The sequence below is a fragment of the Scyliorhinus torazame genome, chromosome X (genome assembly GCF_047496885.1).
Source record: "Scyliorhinus torazame isolate Kashiwa2021f chromosome X, sScyTor2.1, whole genome shotgun sequence".
Classification (NCBI taxonomy): Eukaryota; Metazoa; Chordata; class Chondrichthyes; order Carcharhiniformes; family Scyliorhinidae; genus Scyliorhinus; species Scyliorhinus torazame.
In genome coordinates, this window is record NC_092738.1 from 16,327,602 (window position 1) to 16,355,374 (window position 27,773).

A 27,773-nucleotide genomic window follows, 5' to 3' on the forward strand; every position below is an offset into this window, starting at 1 on the left:
CCCTGCTGGAGCGACTGCTGCTTCCAGATGTGGAAGGGGAGGGAAGAATTTGGGATAAATATAAGTGGCTGGGGGAGCAGGGAGGCGAGCGGCTGGTGAAGATCAAGGAGAAATGGGAAGCGGAGTTGGGAATAGAGATCAATTGGGGAGTATGGAGTGAGGCACTGCGAAGGGTAAACGGGACCTCCTCTTGTGCAAGGATGAGACTGATACAGTTTAAGGTGGTGCACAGGGTGCATATGACTCGGGCGAGAATGAGTGGGTTCTTTCAGGGGGTAGCAGATGAGTGTGAGAGGTGTGGGCGGGGGCCAGCGAATCATGCGCACATGTTTTGGGGTTGTGAAAAATTGGGAAGATTCTGGGCGGGAGTGTTCGTGGTCTTAGCCAGGATAGTGGAGGAGGGAGTGGACCTGGACCCTTTGGTGGCGATATTTGGGGTTTCAGAGAAGCCGGAGCTCATGGAGAGGAGGAAGGCCGATGTCTTGGCCTTCGCCTCTCTGATTGCACGGCGACAAATTTTGCTGGAGTGGCGGTCGGCATCGCCACCGGGGGCAGCAGCATGGTTGGGTGACCTGTATGACTTCCTGCGGTTAGAGAAGATAAAGTATGAGTTAAGGGGCTCAGCAGGGGAGTTTGAGAAAAGGTGGGGGATGTTTGTGACCGTGTTTGAGGAGCTGCTCGTCGCCGGCGGGGCGGGGGGGGGGGGGCTGAAAAAGGAGAAAAATCTGTACAAACTGTATAGTTGATTGTTGGGAAGAATGTTTCCCGGGGTGTTTATTCGCTGTCACCTACTTTGATACACTTTTGAATAAAATGCATTTGAAAAAAAAGTTTCCACACACAGATGGTGGTGTTGTGGTAATATTGCCAGACTAGTTAACCTGAGGCCTAGGCTAATGCTCTGTGAACAGAGGTTCAAATCCCACTGTGCCAGCTCGTGGGATTTACATTCAATTAAAATATGTGGAATTGAAAGTAAGGCTGGAATTCTCTTTTTCCTCTGGGATTATACTCCCGCCCACAGGTTTCCCAGTGGTGTCAGGTGGCTTCAATGGAAAATCCCATTGACAGCAGTGGGAGCAGAGAATCGCACCACCGAGAATCAGGTGGTCGGGGGGCTGGATAATCCATCACCTATAGTCTCGGTAATGGTGATCGTGACAACGATCATCGATTGTCATAAAGACCCATCTGCTTCACTAACGTCCTTTAGGGAAGGAAACCTGCCGTCCTTTCCCGGTCTGGCCTACATGTGACTCCGGACCCACAGCAATGTGGTTGATTCTTAACTGCCCCTCTAAAATGGCCGAGGGAGACACTCAGTTCAAGGGCAATTAGGGGTGGGCCGTGACTCCCACATCCCAGATAAAGAAAATAAAACTCAATGGGGGAGATTTTGAGGTGACACGCTTGGCAGAAATGGGACAGGATTGACCTTCAATCAGTGGTTCAAGTGGGTGTGACCTCTGCAGTCCTCTCTCAGGCCTACCTCTCGCTGGATGTACCATCTGCCTGAGCTGGGTGCCCCTTTCAGGTACATCAGGCGCCAATTTGCCACTTTAAAGATTATTTTCCAATGCATCTATTTTTCTTTTAGACAGCGGAGTCATAGAAAATTAAGCTTGAAAGGAAGGCACATGGAAGGCACATGGAAGGCACATGGAAGGCACATGGAAGGCACATGGAAGGCACATGCCTGATTGCTTGGCATCCACATTTTATTCCCACTCTCGGAATATTTCCCCCTGGAACATTTTCCTTCAAGTCATTTTTTTGTTTCAAAGGAAAGAAACTCCCGGGCAACCGTGAGAGAGCGGGGAGGATGGGACTGGCTGGATTGCTCTTCAGAGTGGTAGCATAGACTCAATAGGCTGAATGGCCTCCTTAGGCACAGCAACAAAATGATTTATCCAGTTCCCTAGCAAATGCCCCAAGTTGGCCGGCTTCAGTCATTACCTGTGGTCGAGGATTTGTTTGTTCCGCACTGTAAGCTTTTCCTGACCGGGGCGGTGGGGGCAAGTTCTATCCCATTACAGGAGCTAAGTGCCCTCTTTGCCGTGTCACTGAGCCTTGTTGCAATTCCCAAACAGCAACGTCAGGAACTTTCAGCAGAGTTGCAGACAAATCACTTTTCACTGATCAGCGGCAAGCTCTATGTTTAAGTACAAAAAGAAAATGATGCAGGTGATTAAACGAAGGGTCAATGTTTCCAATACCAACATGCATCATGTGCAATCTACACATCTTTAAAATGCCTTGAAGGCCATTAAATGAGTCATGGTTAATGGAAGCAAGTATATATTTCTTCCAATCTCTAATAATAAACAGAGCTCCTCTTTGAAGTGAAGAAGCATCTCTGGTCTTATAGTCCAACAAAACCCATGCACTATAAATTAAGAATGACTTTCAGTGTTCTGAGTCTATCCAGGCAAAATTATACTGACATGGAAAACTGGGATAGGAAAGTCTTCTATCATTGAGTGCGAGCCGCTGTCAGATCCCCTGCATGGAGTTAGTCACAGTTATGGAAATTAGTGCTGATTTCAGAGACTGTGTGACTGTGGGTACACCCTCTGAATGTCAACACTTATAAACACTATTCTGCTTTTCCAATCTCACGACCACAGCAAATGACCTCACACTTGCCCACGTTACACCCCTGTTGCCCACTCATTTAACGTGTCTCTATCTCTTTACAGACACGCTATGCCCGCCTCACAACTTACGCCCCCACCGAGTATTGTATCGTCAGCAAACGTAGAGACATTACTCTCCGTCTCTTGGCCTAAGCCAGTGATATAGGCCGGAATTCTCAAGCCGTTGTGATTTACTTTCCCTGCTGGCAGCCCATGGGTTTCCCAGAGGTGTGGAGTGGCTTTAATGGGAAATCCCATTGACAAGCGACGGGGAGACAGAATCCCGCCACCGGCAAATGACGCGCCACCGAGAAACACGCTGTTGTGTTATGTTGCCTCGAGTAACATAAGCTGCTACTTGATGTCGGCTCCGCTGAAAGATGCTCCAGACTCTGAGATAAGTTTAACGTATTTATTAAACGATTAATAATGCTCTTAAATGAGTTCGACTCTCTGCTAATCTGCCTCTAGTAACTTAGTCAACTCTGCTAACTATACAAGTTTGCTCTCGACCACGTGCTAGGGTGTGATGTTGCTGATAATCAACCCTGTCCTGCTCTCTTGGTTTCTGCCGGTGGAAGAGGCAGAGCCTGTGTGCCTTGTCCTTTTTATAAGGGTTGTGTGGTGACCCTTGTGGTAATGCCACCTCTGGGTGTCCTGGTTACCCATTGGTTGTGTTCTGTTCTAATGGCCCATTGGTTGCGTGTCTGCATATCGTGACAGCTCTGGTGCTCCTTCTAGTGGTTACTTAATTGTAGTGTATTTACATAAACCCCTTGTGTATATACAGTGATGCATATCACTACATCCCCCCTTTTTTCTTGTGACATATTTTCTGTACTTTGTTGAAGAAGATTGTGCAACGCATGTAGATAAATGATGACATGTACAAGTTGTGATGATATGGATGATTATACAAAGCCAATTAATATTTATGAGTCCAATCTTAATTAAAAAATTTGTGAGTCCAAACTTTATGAATTTGTTCGGTTGAGTTGCTTTCTTCTTCTGTTGTTGGAGTGGTGATGGCGACGTTGTCATTTCTTTGTGAACGTCGTCAGTGTTCTTGTGTTTAAGTAACCAAGAAGTCATCATGAGATGTTCGAATGGTCCAATCACTTTGTTGTCTGATTTAGACTTTTTTTCCTGTGCTTGCGGTATTGATTCTGTATGGCATCTTTGTTGTCTGTCCTGGACTTTTTTCTGTGTTTGCGGTATTGATGCTGTATGTCATCTGCCTTGAAAGCTGGTTTGCTTGTTTGTAGTGGAGCCAATGTGAATTTGCGAGATTCGTTGTCGTGCCATGGTATGTTTGTACTCTTGCCATTGTTTTGAGCTGTGCAGTTACATTGTCCTTCCTGTGCAGAGTTGTACCATGTCGCACAAGTTGTTGTTTCATTGTTGTTGTTTTTGTTGTTTTTGTCATGCTTGTTGTTGCCTTTGTTATGCTTCTTGTTGTAGTTTTTGTTTAGATCCTTGGGGTCAATGCAGATGCGTAGGTCCCCTGAAGGCTTCTTTAAGCACACCATCGAGCTGGCCCAGTCGGTTGGTTCAGTGACCTTGGAGATGATGCCTTTATTTTGTAAGCTTGTGAGCTCTGCTTTCAGTCACTCTCTCAGTGGAGCTGGTACTGTTCGTGGTGCGTGGACCACTGGTTTGGTGTCAGGCCGCAGTAGAATCTTGTATTCGTACGGCAGCGTGCCCATCCCGCTGAAGACACCTGGGTACTGGGTCAGGATGTCGTCGATGCTGGCCTGAAGATCCGAATGGGACAGCGTCATGGTGTAGACCCGTCGGATGAGGTTCAGTTGCTAGCAGGGACGCCCTGTCTGGTTTAACAAACTCGAAGTGTACGCTTGCTTGTGCATGTCGGTTGGACACTGTCAGGTGGCAGGACCCCAGTGCCTTAATTGCGTTGCCAGTGTAGTCCTGGGGTTTGCAGGCAGCTGGAAGGAGCTTGGGAGCCTTCTTGATTCTCGTGAAGTCCAACTGCGAGATCAGGTTGGCGGAGACACTTGTGTCCAGTTTGAACTGGATGGGGCAGTGGTTGACATCCATCACTGCGTTCCATTCGTCCTCGGAATCCACGGCAAGGATTGACCGGACTTGCGATGTGCCCGGCGTGGCGTATTCGCACTTCGTGATGATGCCTACTCGGTATGTGTTATCCAGGTAGCCATCGTCTGGATCTGGAGCACTACCTTGATCAGGGTCATGCGTTCTGTGTTGCACATCTTGTATGGGAATTTTGATTTCTTCGTCACTTGTCTCACACACAGTGGGTAGTCTTGTTCAGTGTCTTCTTGTTGGTGAAATAAGCTGGGTAGACTTTCATAGTTTTGTTCATGCATGGACTTCGCTATGGACTCTTGAGTTGCTTCCACTGTGGAGTCTGTCAACGAGCTCTCCGTGGAGGCTTGTATTGCTCTCTCTGTGGAGTCTTTCATCGCTCTCTGTGTGGAATCGTGCAGTGGTCTCGCTGTGGAGTCAATCTGTGCGCTCCCAACGGAGTCGTTCAGTACTCGCTGTGTGGCATCGTTTTCTTCTCGGGTATTTGACAGGTTGCTGTCATCCAATGTATCGACGATCTGCCATTGCATCATGGTATTGGATTCATCTACCATGAGTAGAGTCGCGTTGAGCTTTTGAACCGTGTCGCTGATGCTTTTATGATCATCATATCCGAATAACTCAGCCATGTCTGAGTAGTATTCTTCGATAAACAAATCATCTTCTTTTGTTTCAGATTTGTCATCGTGCTCTTCATGTTCAATGAACAAATCATCTTCTTTGGTTTCGGATTTGTCATCGTGCTCTTCACTTCGGGTGGTGCAAACTGCTTGTTCCAGGGTGCTGCAGAGGTTATTTTCAACTGCTGGTAGAAGTTCAGGCATTGTTCTGTCTTTCGAGGTAAAAGAATTGTGTTTTGTAGCTTTAAAACTCTTTTAAAAACTTTTCGGGCATTTCCCCTTTAAGTGGGTGTGGTCCGGGGCCTCTGATGTCATGACGCTCGTGACATAAAGCGTAGGAATGGATTGCGCATGCGCAATCCGAGTTTCCTTTATTGTGCATTCTTTTCGCAACTGCGCATGCGTGGTGCGGTTCTCGGCCGCTTTGTATTCCCGGTCGTGTTGCGCATGCGCTGGGCCCCGGGATGAGCGCGCAAAATGGCTGCCGTCGGCAATGTGGAGGCGCTGCATCCGGGAGATGGCCTGAACACTCTCCACCTCGTGGGAGGCTTGTTTTTCACTCTCAGCATTTTTGTGTTGTGAGTAGCGATTTTTAGAGAGCTCATGCACAGTACACGTTTCAATCGCGACTGGCAGGGTCATGTGCTTGATTTTCAGCAATTGCTCTCGCAGAGAATCAGAGTGGACACCAAAAACGATTTGGTCTCTGATCATGGAGTCAGTTATGTCATCGAAGTTGCAGGATTGCGCTAGCCGCCCAAGGTTAGTTAGATACTATTGAAGGATTCGTCTTTACCTGACATCCTTTGCTTGAAGATGGAGCGCTTGAATATTTTGTTCGTGTCCACCTCGCAGTGGCTGTCAAATTTGTCCAGGATGGTTTGGTATTTCGTTTTGTCCTGCCCTTCGGAAAAGTGAAAGGAGTTGAAGATCTCTACCGCATGGTCACCCGCAGTGGTGAGTAGAAGAGCTATCTTCTGAGCACCAGTCGCGCCATTCAGGTCGGATGCTTCCACGTATAGTTGGAATTTTTGTTTGAATGATCGCCAGTTAGCACTAAGATTACCGGTGGTCCTGAGCTGACGAGGAGCCTGAATCTTGTCCATTGTGCCTGGATTCGGGAGCTGGTTGGCTCTAACCTTGCTGAGTTGAACTAGGGAGATTGAGCAGTCACTCCTGTACCATGTTGCGTTATGTTGCCTCGAGTAACATAAGCTGCGACTTGATGTCGGCTCTGCTGAAAGATGCTCCAGACTCGGAGATAAGTTCAACGTATTTGTTCCTCTGTTTAAGAAGGGTAGCAAGGATAATCCAGAGAACTACAGGCCGGTGAGCCTTACTTCAGTGGTAGGGAAATTACTGGAGAGAATTCTTCGAGACAGGATCTACTCCCATTTGGAAGCAAATGGACGTATTAGTGAGAGACAGCACGGTTTTGTGAAGGGGAGGTCGTGTCTCACTAACTTGATAGAGTTTTTCAAGGAGGTCACTAAGATGCAGGTAGGGCAGTGGATGTTGTCTATATGGACTTCAGTAAGGCCTTTGACAAGGTCCCTCATGGTAGACTAGTACAAAAGGTGAAGTCACACGGGATCAGTGGTGAGCTGGCAAGGTGGATACAGAACTGGCTAGGTCATAGAAGGCAGAGAGTAGCAATGCAAGGATGCTTTTCTAATTGGAGGGCTGTGACCAGTGATGTTCCGCAGGGATCAGTGCTGGGACCTTTGCTCTTTGTAGTATATATAAATGATTTGGAGGAAAATGTAACTGGTCTGATTAGTAAGTTTGCGGGCGACACAAAGGGTGGTGGAATTGCGGATAGCGATGAGGACTGTCAGAGGATACAGCAGGATTTAGATTGTTTGGAGACTTGGGCGGAGAGATGGCAGATGGAGTTTAATCCGGACAAATGTGAGGTAATGCATTTTGGAAGGTCTAATGCAGGTAGGGAATATACAGTGAATGGTAGAACCCTCAAGAGTATTGAAAGCCAGAGAGATCTAGGAGCACAGGTCCACAGGTCACTGAAAGGGGCAACACAGGTGGAGAAGGTAGTCAAGAAGGCATACGGCATGCGTGCCTTCATTGGCCGGGGCATTGAGTATAAGAATTGGCAAGTCATGTTGCAGCTGTATAGAACATTAGTTAGGCCACACTTGGAGTATAGTGTTCAATTCTGGTCGCCACACTACCAGAAGGATGTGGAGGCTTTAGAGAGGGCGCAGAAGAGATTTACCAGAATGTTGCCTGGTATGGAGGGCATTCGCTATGAGGAGCGGTTGAATAAGCTTGGTTTGTTCTCACTGGAACGACGGAGGTTGAGGGGCGACCTGATAAAGGTCTACAAAACTATGAGGGGCATAGACAGAGTGGATAGTCAGATGCTTTTCCCCAGGGTAGAGGGGTCAATTACTAGGGGGCATAGGTTTAAGGTGAGAGGGGCAAGGTTTAGAGTAGATGTACGAGGCAAGTTTTTTACGCAGAGGGTAGTGGGTGCCTGGAACTCGCTGCCGGAGGAGGTGGTGGAAGCAGGGACGATAGTGACATTTTAGGGGCATCTTGACAAATACATGAATAGGATGGGAATAGAGGGATACGGACCCAGGAAGTGCAGAAGATTGTAGTTTAGTCGGGCAGCATGGTCGGCACGGGCTTGGAGGGCCGAAGTGTCTGTTCCTGTGCTGTACAGTTCTTTGTTCTTTGTTCTTTGTATTTATTGAATGATTAACAATGCTCTTAAATGAGTTCGCACTCTACTAATCTCCCTCTAGTAACTCAGTCTATTCCGCTAACGATACAAGCTTGCTCTCGACCACGTGCTCGGCTGTGATGTTGCTGATAATCAACCCTGTCCTGCTCTCTAGGTTTCTGCCGGTGGAAGAGGCGGAGCTTGTGTACCTTGTCCTTTTTATATGGGTCATGTAGTGCCCCCTTGTGGTAATGCCACCTCTGGGTATCCTGATTACCCATTGGTTGTGTCCTGTTCTGATGACCCATTGGTTGCGTGTCTGCATATCATGACATCTCTGGTGCTCCCTCTAGTGGTTACTTAGTTGTCGTGTATTTACATAAACCCCTTGTGTATTTACAGAGATGCATATCATTACACACGCGACAGGGGAACCGGAGAATCCACATGGATTGGAAGACTCCAGCACGGATCCTGGTAACACTCCACAAGCCACACCTTTCTTAAAACTACCTTCAACCACCCAAGCCATACAGGGTCCGTCCCTGGCACTTCAGTGCGTACGCCACAACCATGGCTGTCGCTGTTTTGCGCTTGCCGTGTCTGGCGTAGGTCACGGAATCCCTGACGACATTTTTCCAAAAAACATTCAGGGCCCTGGGGTATTATCAGGTATTCCAGTCCGAGAGGCTGAAGACCATTGGTTAAACCTAGGAGTTTACCATTGGCTGTTTGGTATGTAGCTCCGCCCTGACAGGCGGAGTATAAGAACTGGTGCCATCCCAGCAGCCTTCACTTTCTGTACCGAAGCTGCTGGGGAACAGTTCCAGTCGATTAAAGCTTTCAGTTATGATACAACCTCGTCTTTGATTGTAATTGATCATGCATCAGGCCCGTCGAACCTCCTCATACATCAGCCCAGAGATGCACTTGACGCTCCTTCAGTGAGCCAGATGGCAAATGGCCGCCTTAGTGAATTTATGGGTGGCACAGTGGTTAGCACTGCTGCCTCACAGCGCCAGGGACCCGGGTTCAATTCCAGCCTTGGGTCACTGTCTGTGGAACTTAAATAGGCAGTTCAACTTTAAAGGTGGGCTGAGGTTCCTGCATGTATTTGCATGTCATGCGCGCTCATTAATAGGCCTGCTCACCAGAGTTAAGCTCCCCCCAGCAAATTAAATTCCCTGCCATTCAGAAATTCACGTTTACGACTGCGTACAAGTGGCGTGCATCTGCCGTGTTCAACCTCTTCCTTGACTTTGAAATGAGTGGCCGCTGCTTTGACCTTCTTTGGGACCAGTCCAAAACGTCAGCCTGTTGGTTGAGATCGGGTTCCGGTTGTGCAAGCAGTGCAAAGGCTGGGCAAGGTGGGGTGTAAGGTCAGCGGGAAAGGGTGCTGGGTGTCCGGGAAAGAAGCAAGGCTGTCCGCTGGCTGTTTTCGAGGGTAAAGCAGGTCACGCGTGCCTTGGTCTCGTTGTCGGGCGGGTGGATGGACCTCCTGGGCTCTGGCAGTCACAGGGAGATAGGCCCAAAGGACGGAAATGATGACTTCCTGTCTCGCCCCGCTGCCAGACTGTGCTCCTCACGTATACATGTGTAATACGGAACAGTGCAAGATCCCAGGGAAGCAGCTGGTCCCCCCCCCACCCCCCTCCCCACCACGGGCAGCACAGTAGCATGGTGGTTAGCACAATTGCTTCACAGCTCCAGGGTCCCAGGTTCGATTCCCGGCTTGGGTCATTGTCTGTGCGGAGTCTGCACATCCTCCCCGTGTGTGCGTGGGTTTCCTCCGGGTGCTCCGGTTTCCTCCCACAGTCCAAAGACGTGCAGGTTAGGTGGATTGGCCATGGTAAATTGCCCTTAGTGTCCAAAATTGCCCTTCGTGTTGGGTCGGGTGAGACCATAAGACCATAAGACATAGGAGCGGAAGTAAGGCCATTCGGCCCATCGAGTCCATTCCACCATTCAATCATGGCTGATTTCAACTCCATTTACCCGCTCTCTCTCCATCGCCCTTAATTCCTCGAGAAATCAAGAATTTATCAACTTCTGTCTTAAAGACACTCAACGTCCCGGCCTCCACCGCCCTCTGTGGCAATGAATTCCACAGACCCACCACTCTCCGGCTGAAGAAATTTCTCCTCATCTCTGTTCTAAAGTGACTCCCTTTTATTCTAAGGCTGTGCCCCCGGGCCCTAGTCTCCCCTGCTAATGGAAATGACTTCCCTACGTCCACCCTATCTAAGCCATTCATTATCTTGTAAGTTTCTATTCGATCTCCCTTCAACCTCCTAAACCCCAATGAATATAATCCAGGATCCTCAGACGTTCATCGTATGTTAGGCCTACCATTCCTGGGATCATCCGTGTGAATCTCCGCTGGACCCGCTCCAGTGCCAGTATGTCCTTCCTGAGGTGTGGGGCCCAAAATTGCTCACAGTATTCTAAATGGGGCCTAATTAATGCTTTATAAAGCTTCAGAAGTACATCCCTGCTTTTATATTCCAAGCCTCTTGAGATAATTGACAACATTGCATTTGCTTTCTTAATTACGGACTCAACCTGCAGGTTTACCTTTAGAGAATCCTGGACTCGGACTCCCAAGTCCCTTTGCACTTCAGCATTATGAATTTTGTCACCGTTTAGAAAGTAGTCCATACCTCTATTCTTTTTTCCAAAGTGCAAGCCCACATTGAATTTCATCAGCCATTTCATGGACCACTCTCCTAAACTGTCTAAATCTTTCTGCAGCCTCCCCACCTCCTCCATACTACCTGCCCCTCCACCTATCTTTGTATCATCGGCAAACTTAGCCAGAATGCCCCCAGTCCTGTCATCTAGATCGTTAATATATAAAGAGAACAGCTGTGGCCCCAACACTGAACCCTGCAGGACACCACCCGTCATCGGTTGCCATTCCGAAAAAGAACCTTTTATCCCAACTCTCTGCCTTCTGCCTGACAGCCAATCGTCAATCCATGTTAGGACCTTGCCTCGAATACCATGGGCCCTTATTTTACTCAGCAGTCTCCCGTGAGGCACCTTTAACAAAGGTCTTTTGGGAGTCAAGATAGATAACATCCATTGGCTCTCCTTGGTCTAACCTATTTGTTATCTCTTCAAAGAACTCTAACAGGTTTGTCAGGCACGACCTCCCCTTACTAAATCCATGCTGACTTGTCCTAATCCGACCCTGTACTTCCAAGAATTTAGAAATCTCATCCTTAACAATGGATTCTAGAATCTTGCCAACAACCGAGGTTAGGCTAATTGGCCTATAATTTTCCATCTTTTTCCTTGTTCCCTTCTTGAACAGGGGGGTTACAACAGCCATTGTCCAATCCTCTGGGACTTTCCCTGACTCCAGTGACTTTTGGAAGATCATAACTAACGCCTCCACTATTTCTCCAGCTATCTCCTTTAGAACTCTAGGATGTAGCCCATCTGGGCCCGGAGATTTATCAATTTTTAGACCTTAGTTTCTCTCGCACTTTCTCCTTTGTGATGGCTACCATATTCAAATCTGCCCCCTGACTCTCCTGAATTGTTGGGATATTACTCATGTCTTCTACTGTGAAGACTGACGCAAAGTACTTATTTAGTTCCTCAGCTATTTCCTTGTCTCCCATCACTAGATTACCAGCGTCATTTTGGAGCGGCCAAATGTCTACTTTTGCCTCCCGTTTGTTTTTAACGTATTTAAAGAAACTTTTGCTATCATTCCTCATGTTACTGGCTAGCCTACCTTCATAGTTGATCCTCTCTTTCCTTATTTCTCTCTTTGTTATCCTCTGTTTGTTTTTGTAGCCTTCCCAATCTTCTGACTTCCCACTACTCTTTGCCACATTATAGGCTTTCTCTTTTGCTTTGATGCATTCCCTAACTTCCTTTGTCGGCCATGGCTGCCTAATCCCCCCTCTGATAACCTTTCTTTTCTTTGGGATGAACCTCTGTACTGTGTCCTCAATTACTCCCAGAAACTCCTGCCATTGCTGTTCTACTGTCTTTCCCACTAGGCGCTGCTCCCAGTCGATTTTCGTCAGTTCCTCCCTCATGCCCCTGCAGTTACCTTTATTTAACTGTACCACCTTTACATCTGATTCTACCTTCTTTCTTTCAAATTGGAGATTGAATTCTACCATATTATGATCGCTGCCTCCTAAGTGTTCCCTTACTTTAAGATCTTTAATCAAGTCTGGCTCATTACATAACACTAAGTCCAGAAATGCCTGTCCCCTCGTGGGCTCCATCACAAGCTGTTCCAAAAAGCCCTCCTGTAAACATTCAATGAATTCCCTTTCCTTGGGTCCACTGGCAGCATTATTTACCCAATCCACCTGCATATTGAAGTCCCCCATGATCACTGTGACCTTGCCTTTCTGACATGCACTTTCTATTTCGTGGTGCATTTTGTGCCCCTGGTCCTGACCACTGTTAGGAGGCCTGTACATAACTCCCATTATGGGTTTTTTGGGTTATGGGGATAGGGTGTGGGTTTGGGTAGGGTGCTCTTTCAAAGAGCCGGTGCAGACTCGATGGGCCGAATGGCCTCCTTCTGCACTGTAAATTCTATGAAATTACCAGTGAAAATCACTCTAATTTCCACTCCTGCCACCCAACTTTTACTCCAGAACAGAAGATTCTGCCTTCACAGTGCTGCTGTCTGCTGTAAGTGCCAAATCGCAGGATCATCCCTTGTAGGCACATTTGTGCCCTTGTTCCAGGAGAATACCCTCAGGTGACAATACAACAGTGACTCAACTTCAATCGTACGCCATCAGCCGTAAAGTACTTTGGTTTAGCACAGTTGGCTGAACATCGGGGGCGGGATTCTCTGATCCTGGGGCTAAGTGTTGCTGCCGTCGTAAACGCCGGAGCGTTTTACGACGGCGTCATCTGGCCCCTAGGATCAGCGATCCTGCGCCGCACAGGGGGCCGGCACGGCACTGGAGGGCCTCATGCTGCTCCAGCTGCCAGCACGGCCGGCGCGGGTCCGTGCATGCGCATGGGCTGCCTTCTCCGCCCCGGCCCCGACGCAACATGGCGGAGACCTACAGGAGCCAGGCGCGGCAGGGTCAGAGAATCCTGCCCCTGGTTTGTGATCCAGAGCGAGGCCAGCAGCGCGGGTTCAATTCCCGTACCGGCTGAGGTTGTTCATGAAGGCCCCGCCTTCTCAACCTTGACCCTCGCCTGAGGTGTGGTGACCCTCGGGTTAAATCACCACCAGTCAGCTCTCCCCACTCAAAGGGGAAAGCAGCCCATGGTCATCTGGGACTACGGTGACTTTACTGCTTTGGGACACCCAGAGGTCATTGAAAGAAGGGCACGATTTTCTCTTTTCCAGTGTACCTCCCCTATGAACGATTCTCTGTTCCAGGAGCTATTGTTTGGCTCCACTATTTCATGCAGAAGCCCAGAATGTAAAAGACGTGTGACTGGCTGCCTGTGATTCCCTCATAATAATAAATAATAATAATCTTTATTGTCACATACTTGGCTTACATTAACACTGCAATGAAGTTACTGTGAAAAGCCCCTAGTCGCCACATTCCGGAGCCTGTTCGGGTCACAGAGGGAGAATTCAGAATGTCCAATTCACCCAACAGCACGTCTTTCGGGACTTGTGGGAGGAAACCGGAGCACCCGGAGGAAACCCACGCACACACGGGGAGAACGTGCAGACTCCGCACAGACAGTGACTTAAGCGGGAATCGAACCTGGGACCCTGGTGGATGGTGCCTTTGTTCCTCTTGTTGGCGCCCCGAATCTTGACACTGACAGAAGGATGGCGGGAGAGCCCTTCATTTTGCAGGTTGGCTGTGCGCCGGTCGTCTGTTTATTTTTGAGTCGGGAGCAAACGTTACTCTAACCCTCCCAACAAATGCAGGACAGCCTGCTCCATCGGATCTCACCATAAGTGCATCAACTTTCAGGGTATGTCTGGTTCACTGCCAAGCTCCTCTGAGATTGCCTTTCTGTCAAAGCATCATCAGAACCTCACCAAACCTTTACAATATGGCCCCCTGGAGGATAAGCCCCTTCCCTGATGAAGGAGGTTTTGGTCTGACTAAACTCAAAGTGCCTTTTAAAACAGCACCACCTGCTTTCAATTTACCTTTATGGGAATATTCACGTTTGGCTGCCTTAATGGATAAGAAGTAGGGATCTATCGGTGCTCTTGTAACTATGGGAAGAGGAAAGGAGGATCTTCAAAGGCGGAACAGCATTAAAACAAAATTCCCTTGAAATGCCTGAACACTGTGACGTTTATTTCCACTCTGAAGGAGCTATAGGTCGTCAATAAGATTCACGAATACTCCACCTTGTCTCGAGGAATTAAAGAAAATTGTTTCCAGTATTTCTTCGGAAATTATTTTCCTGCCCTGATTTCCACCTTCACATCGCCGTGGTTACGAACTCAGTTTTGAATTAACTTGGAATTCTGTCGCGTATTGAAATTTCCATCGTCTGCATTCCTACCGTTCAACTTACATCCTCAGTTTGTAAAGGAAGATGGGGAGATGGTGGGGATGTGGTATTGTCACACTTCATAGACCCCGGGTAACGCTTTAGGGGCCTGGGTTTGAATCCCATCATAGCGGGTGGGACGATTTGAGTTCAATAAATAAAAAGTGGCATTTGAAAAGTCCAATGACCATTGCTAGTAAAAGCCCATACGGTGGCACAGTGGTTAGCACAGCTGCCTCACAGCGCCAGGGTCCCAGGTTCGATTCCGGCTTGGGTCACTGTCTGTGCGGAGTCTGCACGTTCTCCCCGTGTCTGCGTGGGTTTCCTCCGGGTGCTCCGGTTTCCTCCCACAGTCCAAAGATGTGCAGGTTAGGTGGATTGGCCAGGCTCAATTGCCCCTTAGTAGCCAAAAGGTTAGGTGGGGTTATGGGGTTACAGTGATAGGGTGGGGGAGTGGGCCGAGGTTGGGTGCTCTTTCAGAGGGTCGGTGCAGACTCCATGGTACTTGGATGCAGTAGTGACCGAGGGGAAGCACAAAACAGAAAGGAAATGGATTGAATCGGTAACATGCCTTCCCTACCAAAGAACGTGTGCTCGTTGCGCCCCTTTCTCGGCTCGGTGGGGGACATTGACAGTTTCGCCACTAAAGACGCCCTATTTTTAGACTTTAAAAAAAAGATTGCCCTGTGGGATGGGCCGAGCACCTCACACAGGCTGTCTCAGAGCTGAAACAGGCCAGGCCCCAGCACTGCAAGTACCTAACCCAGACCTCCCCTTTGCACTGGAAGTAGCGGCCATGGACAGCACACTTGCAGTCGTATTCTGCAGGACGCCACAGGAGACGCGGGCCGGTAGCCTATGCTTTCTGACACCTAACCCCAGTCGAACAAGGTTGCTCACTGTGTGAGAAACACCTCTTAGAGGCTGTCTGGGGAGTACAACACCTGAGTTACATCTTTGGCCTAAATCCATTGCCTCACAGAGCACACCCCCATACAGCTACTGTTGGACGGCCAGATCAAGGATGGAATAGTTAGTCAAAACCGTATTGTGCACTGGACCCCCCCCTGCTCCAGGGGCGTGACATCACAGTAAAGCGAGATGGCCGAGGGCCGAAGGGCCTGCACTGCGCTGTAATGTTCTAGCGTACCTGAGCCCCCACCTTCCTAGTGGACAACTTGAGCTACCGGGGGGGGGGGGGGGGGGGACCCATGAGTGCCAGGTCACGGCAATAAGTAACCCCAAGGGGCCATTTGTGCCAAAACAAAAAGAAGGAGGACCCAGGGAAGCAAATAATCAGGCCCTCAAAATATTTGTTGACGGATCCTCTATGGTGGAGGACGGAAACAGGAAAACAGGGTGCGGCATTTATGTGGAAGATCAGGAAAAAGCAAGCCCCTGAGGGAAATAGCCTTAAAACGTCCCAACCTTCTGAGGGGCCAGGCTGCAGGGCTGGTAACCATGGCTACGGGGTCAGCCACTGTGACCAGTTCCCCACCCCAGCAGACATACTCTGACAGGATGCATGTCTGCAGTAGTTTAACTGACGTCTGCCATCGTGGGAAGCGAGGGGATTTGTCTCGGCATGATGACAGCATCACTGAAGTTAAAACCCACCATCAGACCCCCGCCAATTGGGAATATAAGGGCGGATGAATTGGCAAAGTAGGGAGGGAGAACCGGGAGGGAGAACCATGGCAACCCCTTGTTACCGAGCGGATCGATGCCGTTACTGTAGGTCAAACCAAGGTCGAAGAACCTTAAACAGGCTCAGAGCAGTGACCAGGACCTGAATCAAATTCAGGAAGGGGCACATCCTGTCGTATTGTTCACCCTGATCAAGTGATCAATTAACTGATCAAGTATACACCAAACAAAGGCGTTGGTTCAATATAGGATTTATTGAACTCTGGTAACGAAACACACAGCTGCCTGTGGGTTGACACTCTACTACTCTAAGTAAACTAAAGCTAACTATCTAGACCAGGCTAGCTCTGATCGATTGGTCATGTTCTGTTCTGAATATTGATTGGCTCACCTGCGTGTCTGTCACTGCCTGCTTTTACCTCATGATGTGCATGGGTGCATATTATGACATCCCCCCCTTTTTAAAAAAAAATGTTGGCTGCTCAGAGCAGGAACGACATATTTACACGAGTAACTATATACAAAATCGGTGAGTGGATGGCTATATACATGTAAGGTGTCTAGCGTGCAGAAACATAACATCATATATACAAGGAAATATTTATAAGTCCAGTCGTTGAGGCTGTCGACAGATTCTCGTGGAGCTCCTGAGAGGTGGAGGCAGAGATGGTGGAGCCTTGACCGGTTGGCATGCAGTTAGGCTGGTGGCTTCATGAAGCGAGGTGTCCGGGTCGGGCAGAGTGACATCTGGTAAAGTGAGATCCGGCGGTGGGCATGCAAGTTTGCGTAGCGCCCTTCTGTTGCGCCTTACAATCGATCCATCCGCCATGCGAACCACGAACGACTGGGAGCAGCCTGTCGAACCACAACAGCGGGAGCTGCCCAACAGCCACCAGGCAACTGAATGCGAACAGTGTCCTTCAGAGAGAGGAGCGGCAGATCCGCAGCGTGAGCGAAAACAGCGCGGGAACAGAGAGAGCCGGGACAGCGAAAACAGCGCGGGAGGAGAGAGCCGGGAGATTTAAAAAGCGCGGGAGGAGAGAGCCGGGACAGTGAAAACAGCGCCGGAGGAGAGAGCCGGGACAGTGAAAACAGCGCGGGAGGAGAGAGAGCCGGGACATTGTAAACAGCGCGAGAGGTGAGTGAGCCGGGACAGTGAAAACAGCGCGGGAGGAGAGAGAGCTGGGACAGTGAAAACAGCGCGGGAGGAGAGAGAGCCGGGACAGCGAAAACAGCGCGGGAGCAGAGAGAGCCGGGACATTGAAAACAGCGCGGGAGGAGAGAGAGCCGGGACATTGTAAACAGCGCGGGAGGTGAGTGAGCCGGGACAGTGAAAACAGCGCGGGAGGAGAGAGAGCCGGGACAGCGAAAACAGCGCGGGAGCAGAGAGAGCCGGGACATTGTAAACAGCGCGGGAGGAGAGAGAGCCGGGACATTGTAAACAGCGCGGGAGGTGAGTGAGCCGGGACAGTGAAAACAGAGCGGGAGCAGAGAGAGCCGGGACAGCGAAAACAGCGCGGGAGGAGAGTGAGCCGGGACATTGAAAACAGCGCGGGAGGTGAGTGAGCCGGGACAGTGAAAACAGCGCCGGAGGAGAGAGAGCCGGGACAGTGAAAACAGCGCCGGAGGAGAGAGCCGGGAGATTTAAAAAGCGCTGGAGAAGAGAGCCGGGACAGTGCTGGGAGAGGTGAGTGCACAAAAGGTGTGGCAGGAGTGCCTTTAGACACGGGGTGCTGATTGGAACAGAGTGCATCTGAGTTTAGGTGAGTGACTGAGTTCGGGTGAGTGGCGAGAGAGGGCTGTGTTTTTGTTGGTGTTCGGGTTTATCCTTGAGGTTCTATAAAAAAAAATTTTTAAATATTTAAATTAATTAACTAGTTGAATATGGCTGGACAGGTGATGTGCTGTTGCTGTATGATGATGGAACTGGTGGATCCCATTGAGACCGTCAGTGACCACATCTGCAGCAAGTGTTGGCTGCTCGAGGAATTTTGGCTCAGAATTGATGAGCTGGAGACCGAGCTGCACACACTGCGGCACATCAGGGAGGGGGAAAATTACCTGGACGTTTTGTTTCAGGAGGCAGTCACACCCGGTAGAATAAGTACTGTTAATTCGGACAGTGGTCAGGGACAGAGTGGTGTGACTGCAAGGGAGGCAGATAGGGGGATCCTGAGTGTCATGATATTCAAACACACACATCATGATGGACACACCAACAGACAAATCAGAACACACAACACCACAACCAATCACACACATAGACAGGAACCATATAAAAGCACGAACATGACACCTGGTGGACAGTAGGTCTGGGGACAAGGACACGGACACGACCTGTTTTAACATCACAAACAGGGAATCCCCACGTGCAGACTATCAAGACAAAACTGTACATAGAAAGTTTAAATAAAATAGCGTTGTACCATATACAACTGTGTTCGCTCATCTGTGTGTCAGAACGCCCAACACCACATGGTACAGGAGTGGATCGATACCTGCCAACTAACCTGCCATTCTGGACATGGACCGCACCGACAAACCGCAGCCGTTGCAAGTCGCGGGGAACCTAGGTACCAATTGGAAGCTCTTCAGGCAGCGATTTGACCTGTACATCCGAGCCAACGAGAAACAGAGTGCCTCGGATGAAACGAAGATTGCACTGCTCCTCTTCTACGCAGGGCAGCACGCCCTCGACGTCTTCAACTCACTGGTGTTCGAAGAAGGGGAAAACCAATCCAAGTTTCTGGGGCCGTTGCTGTTTGTCATTTTTATCAATGACCTAGAGGAAGGCGCAGAAGGGTGGGTGAGTAAATTTGCAGACGATACTAAAGTCGGTGGTGTTGTCGATAGTGTGGAAGGATGTAGCAGGTTACAGAGGGATATAGATAAGCTGCAGAGCTGGGCTGAGAGGTGGCAAATGGAGTTTAATGTAGAGAAGTGTGAGGTGATTCACTTTGGAAGGAATAACAGGAATGCGGAATATTTGGCTAATGGTAAAGTTCTTGAAAGTGTGGATGATCAGAGGGATCTAGGTGTCCATGTACATAGATCCCTGAAAGTTGCCACCCAGGTTGATAGGGTTGTGAAGAAGGCCTATGGAGTGTTGGCCTTTATTGGTAGAGGGATTGAGTTCCGGAGTCGGGAGGTCATGTTGCAGCTGTACAGAACTCTGGTACGGCCGCATTTGGAGTATTGCGTACAGTTCTGGTCACCGCATTATAGGAAGGACGTGGAGGCTTTGGAGCGGGTGCAGAGGAGATTTACCAGGATGTTGCCTGGTATGGAGGGAAAATCTTATGAGGAAAGGCTGATGGACTTGAGGTTGTTTTCGTTGGAGAGAAGAAGGTTAAGAGGAAACTTAATAGAGGCATACAAAATGATCAGGGGGTTGGATAGGGTGGACAGTGAGAGCCTTCTCCCGCGGATGGATATGGCTGGCACGAGGGGACATAACTTTAAACTGAGGGGTAATAGATATAGGACAGAGGTCAGAGGTAGGTTCTTTACGCAAAGAGCAGTGAGGCTGTGGAATGCCCTACCTGCTACAGTAGTGAACTCACCAACATTGAGGGCATTTAAAAGTTTATTGGATAAACATATGGATGATAATGGCATAGTGTAGGTTAGATGGCTTTTGTTTCGGTGCAACATCGTGGGCCGAAGGGCCTGTACTGCGCTGTATTGTTCTATGTTCTATGTTCTAAGTATGACACGGTCATCCTCAAACTGGACCAGCACTTTAATGTTGAAGTGAATGAAAGTTTTGAAAGATACCTCTTTCAGCAACGCCTGCAAGGTAAGGAGGAGCTTTTTCAACCCTTTTTGACGCACCTCCGAATTCTAGCGCAGTCCTGCGGTTACGGCAGCACCACAGAGTCCATGATCAGGGACCAGATTGTTTTTGGCGTTGCCTCCAGTGGCCTACGCCAGCAGCTTCTTAAAATAAAAGGCCTCACCTTAGCGTCTGCAGCAAGTGTTGGCTGCTCGAGGAACTTCGGCTCAGAATTGATGAGCTGGAGACCGAGCTGCACACACTGCGGCACAGCAGGGAGGGGGAACAATAATAAACCCTTACCTGGTCCCGTGCCTTTTGAATTTCGGCGGGAGCGGTGCGCATGGGCCTTCTGGGAGGTGAGTAGTGACTTTAAAAACCCTTACCTGGTCCCGTGTCTGTTCTTCTTTTCTGTTTTATTTTTTTAATATAAGGCGGGAACCGGAAGTTCGACCCGCGGACTTCTGGGAAGGCACCCCCCCCCCCAACCAATAAATTCTGGTGGAGAGGAAACCCGAGACACTACACGTGTAATGTCTCCCACCCACCCTCCTCCTCTAACCTAATAATAAGACCCATTGGTATGAGGTAAGTACCATATTTTATTATTAACACTAAGAAGGGAAGTAAGTGATTTTTACTCATTTTTACTTTTATACCTTTTTCAAATTATGTGTGTCGGGGGGAAACTGAAGTGACATCACAGAAAAGCTGTGGCCTGAGTGGCTGGTTGGGATTCTACACTAAATTAAAAAAATTGAGCATTGGTAACTAATTAAACATAATTACTTATGTATAATTTAGAGGGATATCTAAGCCAGAGATCGGAGAGTACTATATTTAGCTTTCGAATTTCTATTAGAAATCTAGTGCTAGGAAACAGATAGTTAACAGTAACTTTGAAATTAAAAAAAAAATATTCAAAACATTTTTTTTTTCAATTTTAATTTTAATTAATTGATGCAATGTCAGTTAGAGGGATGCTGTGCTCTGACTGTGAGATGTGGCAGGTCCGGGAGGCTTCCAGCGTCCCGGATGGCTTCATCTGCAGAAAGTGCACCCAACTGGAGCTCCTCACAGACCGCATGGTTCGGTTGGAGCAGCAATTGGATGCACTTAGGAGCATGCAGGTGGCGGAAAGCGTCATAGATCGCAGTTATGTAAATGTGGTCACACCCAAGGTGCAGGCAGAGAAATGGGTGACCACCAGAAAGGGCAGGCAGTCAGTGCAGGAATCCCCTGTGGTTGTCCCCCTCTCGAACAGATATACCCCTTTGGATACTGTCAGGGGGGATAGCCTATCAGGGGAAAACAGCAGCAGCCAGAGCAGTGGCACCACGGCTGGCTCTGATGTTCAGAAGGGAGGGTCAAAGCGCAGAAGAGTAATAGTAATAGGGGACTCTATAGTCAGGGGCACAGATAGGCGCTTCGGTGGACGTGAAAGAGACTCCAGGATGGTATGTTGCCTCCCTGGTGCCAGGGTCCAGGATGTCTCCGAACGGGTAGAGGGCATCCTGAAGGGGGAGAGCAAACAGGCAGAGGTCGTTGTACATATTGGTACTAACGACATAGGCAGGAAGGGGCATGAGGTCCTGCAGCAGGAGTTCAGGGAGCTAGGCAGAAAGTTAAAAGACAGGACCTCGAGGGTTGTAATCTCGGGATTACTCCCTGTGCCACGTGCCAGTGAGGCTAGAAATAGGAAGATAGAGCAGCTAAACACGTGGCTAAACAGCTGGTGTAGGGGGGAGGGTTTCCATTATCTGGACCACTGGGAGCTCTTCCGGAGCAGGTGTGACCTGTATAAGAAGGACGGGTTGCATCTAAACCGGAGAGGCATAAATATCCTGGCCGCGAGGTTTGCTAGTGTCACACGGGAGGGTTTAAACTAGTATGGCAGGGGGGTGGGCACGGGAGCAATAGGTCAGAAGGTGAGAGCATTGAGGGAGAACTAGGGAATAGGGACAGTGTGGCTCTGAGGCAGAGCAGGCAGGGAGAAGTTGCTGAACACAGCGGGTCTGGTGGCCTGAAGTGCATATGTTTTAATGCAAGAAGTATTACGGGTAAGGCAGATGAACTTAGAGCTTGGATTAGTACTTGGAACTATGATGTTGTTGCCATTACAGAGACCTGGTTGAGGGAAGGGCAGGATTGGCAGCTAAACGTTCCAGGATTTAGATGTTTCAGGCGGGATAGAGGGGGATGTAAAAGGGGAGGCGGAGTTGCGCTACTGGTTCGGGAGAATATCACAGCTGTACTGCGAGAGGACACCTCAGAGGGCAGTGAGGCTATATGGATAGAGATCAGGAATAAGAAGGGTGCAGTCACAATGTTGGTGGTATACTACAGGCCTCCCAACAGCCAGTGGGAGATAGAGGAGCAGATAGGTAGACAGATTTTGGAAAAGAATAAAAACAACAGGGTTGTGGTGATGGGAGACTTCAACTTCCCCAATATTGACTGGGACTCACTTAGTGCCAGGGGCTTAGGCGGGGCGGAGTTTGTAAGGAGCATCCAGGAGGGCTTCTTAAAACAATATGTAGACAGTCCAACTAGGGAAGGGGCGGTACTGGACCTGGTATTGGGGAATGAGCCCGGCCAGGTGGTAGATGTTTCAGTAGGGGAGCATTTCGGTAACAGTGACCACAATTCAGTAAGTTTTAAAGTACTGGTGGACAAGGATAAGAGTGGTCCTAGGATGAATGTGCTAAATTGGGGGAAGGCTAATTATAACAATATTAGGCGGGAACTGAAGAACATAGATTGGGGGCGGATGTTTGAGGGCAAATCAACATCTGACATGTGGGAGGCTTTCAAGTGGCAGTTGAAAGGAATACAGGACCGGCATGTTCCTGTGAGGAAGAAGGATAAATACGGCAATTTTCGGGAACCTTGGATGACGAGTGATATTGTAGGCCTCGTCAAAAAGAAAAAGGAGGCATTTGTCAGGGCTAAAAGGCTGGGAACAGACGAAGCCTGCGTGGAATATAAGGAAAGTAGGAAGGAACTTAAGCAAGGAGTCAGGAGGGCTAGAAGGGGTCACGAAAAGTCATTGGCAAATAGGGTTAAGGAAAATCCCAAGGCTTTTTACACGTACATAAAAAGCAAGAGGGTAGCCAGGGAAAGGGTTGGCCCACTGAAGGATAGGCAAGGGAATCTATGTGTGGAGCCAGAGGAAATGGGCGAGGTACTAAATGAATACTTTGCATCAGCATTCACCAAAGAGAAGGAATTGGTAGATGTTGAGTCTGGAGAAGGGGGTGTAGATAGCCTGGGTCACATTGTGATCCAAAAAGACGAGGTGTTGGGTGTCTTAAAAAATATTAAGGTAGATAAGTCCCCAGGGCCTGATGGGATCTACCCCAGAATACTGAAGGAGGCTGGAGAGGAAATTGCTGAGGCCTTGACAGAAATCTTTGGATCCTCGCTGTCTTCAGGGGATGTCCCGGAGGACTGGAGAATAGCCAATGTTGTTCCTCTGTTTAAGAAGGGTAGCAAGGATAATCCCGGGAACTACAGGCCGGTGAGCCTTACTTCAGTGGTAGGGAAATTACTGGAGAGAATTCTTCGAGACAGGATCTACTCCCATTTGGAAGCAAATGGACGTATTAGTGAGAGGCAGCACGGTTTTGTGAAGGGGAGGTCGTGTCTCACTAACTTGATGGAGTTTTTCGAGGAGGTCACTAAGATGATTGATGCAGGTAGGGCAGTGGATGTTGTCTATATGGACTTCAGTAAGGCCTTTGACAAGGTCCCTCATGGTAGACTAGTACAAACGGTGAAGTCACATGGGATCAGGGGTGAGCTGGCAAGGTGGATACAGAACTGGCTAGGCCATAGAAGGCAGAGAGTAGCAATGGAAGGATGCTTTTCTAATTGGAGGGCTGTGACCAGTGGTGTTCCACAGGGATCAGTGCTGGGACCTTTGCTCTTTGTAGTATATATAAATGATTTGGAGGAAAATGTAACTGGTCTGATTAGTAAGTTTGCAGACGACACAAAGGTTGGTGGAATTGCGGATAGCGATGAGGACTGTTGGAGGATACAGCAGGATTTAGATTGTTTGGAGACTTGGGCGGAGAGATGGCAGATGGAGTTTAATCCGGACAAATGTGAGGTAATGCATTTTGGAAGGTCTAATGCAGGTAGGGAATATACAGTGAATGGTAGAACCCTCAAGAGTATTGAAAGTCAAAGAGACCTAGGAGTACAGGTCCACAGGTCATTGAAAGGGGCAACACAGGTGGAGAAGGTAGTCAAGAAGGCATACGGCATGCTTGCCTTCATTGGCCGGAGCATTGAGTATAAGAATTGGCAAGTCATGTTGCAGCTGTATAGAACCTTAGTTAGGCCACACTTGGAGTATAGTGTTCAATTCTGGTCGCCACACTACCAGAAGGATGTGGAGGCTTTAGAGAGGGTGCAGAAGAGATTTACCAGAATGTTGCCTGGTATGGAGGGCATTAGCTATGAGGAGCGGTTGAATAAACTCGGTTTGTTCTCACTGGAACGAAGGAGGTTGAGGGGCGACCTGATAGAGGTATACAAAATTATGAGGGGCATAGACAGAGTGGATAGTCAGAGGCTTTTCCCCAGGGTAGAGGGGTCAATTACTAGGGGGCATAGGTTTAAGGTGAGAGGGGCAAGGTTTAGAGTAGATGTACGATGCAAGTTTTTTACGCAGAGGGTAGTGGGTGCCTGGAACTCGCTACCGGAGGAGGTGGTGGAAGCAGGGACGATAGTGACATTTAAGGGGCATCTTGACAAATACATGAATAAGATGAGAATAGAGGGATACGGTCCCAGGAAGTGTAGAAGATTGTAGTTTAGTCGGGCAGCATGGTCGGCATGGGCTTGGAGGGCCGAAGGGCCTGTTCCTGTGCTGTACATTTCTTTGTTCTTTGTTTGTTTGTCTGCTGTGGAAGCCTATATCCTCCACGAGAATGCAACCAGCCGTTTTGCCCGATTTCAGGCGTCCGAATTGGCACGGAGGGGGTCCCCTGCCGTCGAATCGGCAAGCCAGGCCACCCACGACGCCGAACGCATCCAGGCCGTCGATTACTTCCCGACCCGTGGCCCCGACGAGAGCGGCTGCTTCCCGCGCTTTTCGCGGTCTCCCGCGCTGGTGCGCGCCAAAAATAACGGCCACATCGAGGGACGCACTGCGCAGGCGCGCCCACCGCAAGATCGCACTGCGCATGCGCAGTGGCGCAACGAACGCCGTGACGTCATGACGTGCGGCAATTGTGGAGCTGTACACTTAAAAGGGCAATGTCCTGCTAAAAACCGACAGTGCCTCAGATGTGGCAAGATGGGCCACTATGCTGCCCACTGTCGTGCTGCTCAACCCATGGATCCTGCACATCCCCGACAATCTCGCAGACAAGTCAGGGCCGTCCAGCCCACGCATCAAGACTTCCAGTTAAGTGATGCAGATGACCAGGATGCCTTCCGTGTTTCCGTCATCGATGTCAACAAGGTCAATGCCATCAATCCAGCCGATGAGTGGTGTGCCACCCTGACGGTCAACCGATCGCGCGTCACCTTCCGTCTGGACACCGGCGCATCCGCCAACCTGATTGCATATTCTGAATTCCAGGCCATGAAGGTCAAACCACCCATCACGCCATCCCGGCTCAAGATGGTTGATTATAACGGGAATGTCATCCCGTCCATAGGATCTTGCCAGCTACAGATAACTCACAAAACGCACATGGCCACACTCCCCTTCGAAGTTGTCGGCTCATCAAAAGACTCGTTACTGGGCGCACAGGCGTGTAAGGGATGGTTCACCTGGTACAGCGCATTATGTCTCTCTCTCCAGATGAGATATCCGACTTCCCGGATGCTGAGTTCCACGCAAATCTCCATTCCCTCCTTGCTCACAACCAGGAGGTTTTTGAAGGCATGGGGACATTGCCATACACGTCCAAGATTCAACTCAAACCGGACGCCATCCCTGTCGTTCACGCACCTCGCAGGGTTCCTGCGCCACTCAAAGACCGCCTCAAGTTGCAACTGCAGGATCTTCAGGACCAAGGGATCCTATCCAGGGTCACGGAGCCCACGCCATGGGTCAGCTCCATGGTCTGTGTAAAGAAGCCCTCTGGCGAGCTCCGTATATGTATAGATCCTAAAGATCTGAATAACAACATCATGCGGGAACACTAACCCATCCCGAAACGAGAGGAACTCACCAGCGAGATGGCGCAAGCCAAAATATTTACCAAATTGGATGCATCCAAAGGATTTTGGCAGATCCAATTGGACCCGGCCAGCCGAAGGCTATGCACGTTCAACACCCCTTTTGGCAGATTCTGCTACAACCGGATGCCATTCGGCATCATTTCAGCATCTGAAGTTTTCCACCGCATTATGGAGCAGATGATGGAAGGCATCGAAGGGGTACGTGTATATGTGGACGAGATCATAATTTGGTCCACCACTCCGCAGGAACACATGCATCGTCTACGACGCGTCTTCACCCGCATACGACAAAATGGCCTGCGTCTCAACCGCGCCAAGTGTGCCTTTGGCCAGACTGAGCTGAAATTCCTCGGGGACGACATCTCACGATCAGGGGTCCGTCCCGATGCAGACAAAGTTAGCGCCATTACAGCCATGCCACGGCCGGCTGACAAGAAGGCTGTCCTAAGATTCTTGGGCATGGTCAACTTCCTTGGGAAGTTCATTCACAACCTGGCTTCTCATACAACAAATATGCGCCATCTCATAAAAAAATCAACAGAATTCCACTGGCAACAATCGCATCAGCTGGAATGGGAGGAGCTCAAGCACAAACTGGTCACGGCACCAGTGTTGGCGTTCTTTGACACGGTTTATAGAACATAGAACATAGAAAATACAGCACAGAACAGGCCCTTCGGCCCACGATGTTGTGCCGAACCTTTGTCCTAGATTTATCATAGATTATCATTGAATTTACAGTGCAGGAGGCCATTCGGCCCTTTGAGTCTGCACCGGCTCTTGGAAAGAGCACCCTACCCAAACTCAACACCTCCACCCAACACCAAGGGCAATTTGGACATTAAGGGCAATTTATCATTGGCCAATTCACCTAACCCGCACATCTTTGGACTGTGGGAGGAAACCGGAGCACCCGGAGGAAACCCACGCGGAGGACGTGCAGACTCCGCACAGACAGTGACCCAAGCCGGAATCGAACCTGGGACCCTGGAGCTGTGAAGCAATTGTGCTATCCACAATGCTACCGTGCTGCCCTTGAGAACAAATAAATCTATACTATATCATTTTACCGTAATCCATGTACCTATCCAATAGCTGCTTGAAGGTCCCTAATGTTTCCGACTCAACTACTTCCACAGGCAGTGCATTCCATGCCCCCACTACTCTCTGGGTAAAGAACCTACCTCTGATATCCCTCCTATATCTTCCACCTTTCACCTTAAATTTATGTCCCCTTGGAATGGTTTGTTCCACCCAGGGAAAATGTCTCTGACTGTCTACTCGATCTATTCCCCTGATCATCTTATAAACCTCTATCAAGTCGCCCCTCATCCTTCTCCGTTCTAATGAGAAAAGGCCAAGCACCCTCAACCTTTCCTCGTAAGACCTACTCTCCATTCCAGGCAACATCCTGGTAAATCTTCTTTGCACCTTTTCCAAAGCTTCCACATCCTTCCTAAAATGAGGCGACCAAAACTGTACACAGTACTCCAAATGTGGCCTTACCAAAGTTTTGTACAGCTGCATCATCACCTCACGGCTCTTAAATTCAATCCCTCCGTTAATGAACGCGAGCACACCATAGGCCTTCTTCACAGCTCTATCCACTTGAGTGGCAACTTTCAAAGATGTATGAACATAGACCCCAAGATCTCTCTGCTCCT

At 49.2% G+C, this 27,773-nt stretch overlaps 1 pseudogene; it reads left to right on the forward strand.

The window, feature by feature from the left end:
• Positions 1-2,789, forward strand: part of LOC140405337 (histone acetyltransferase KAT5-like) — a 180,976-nt pseudogene extending 178,187 nt beyond the window's left edge.
• The last annotated feature ends 24,984 nt before the right edge of the window (positions 2,790-27,773 follow it).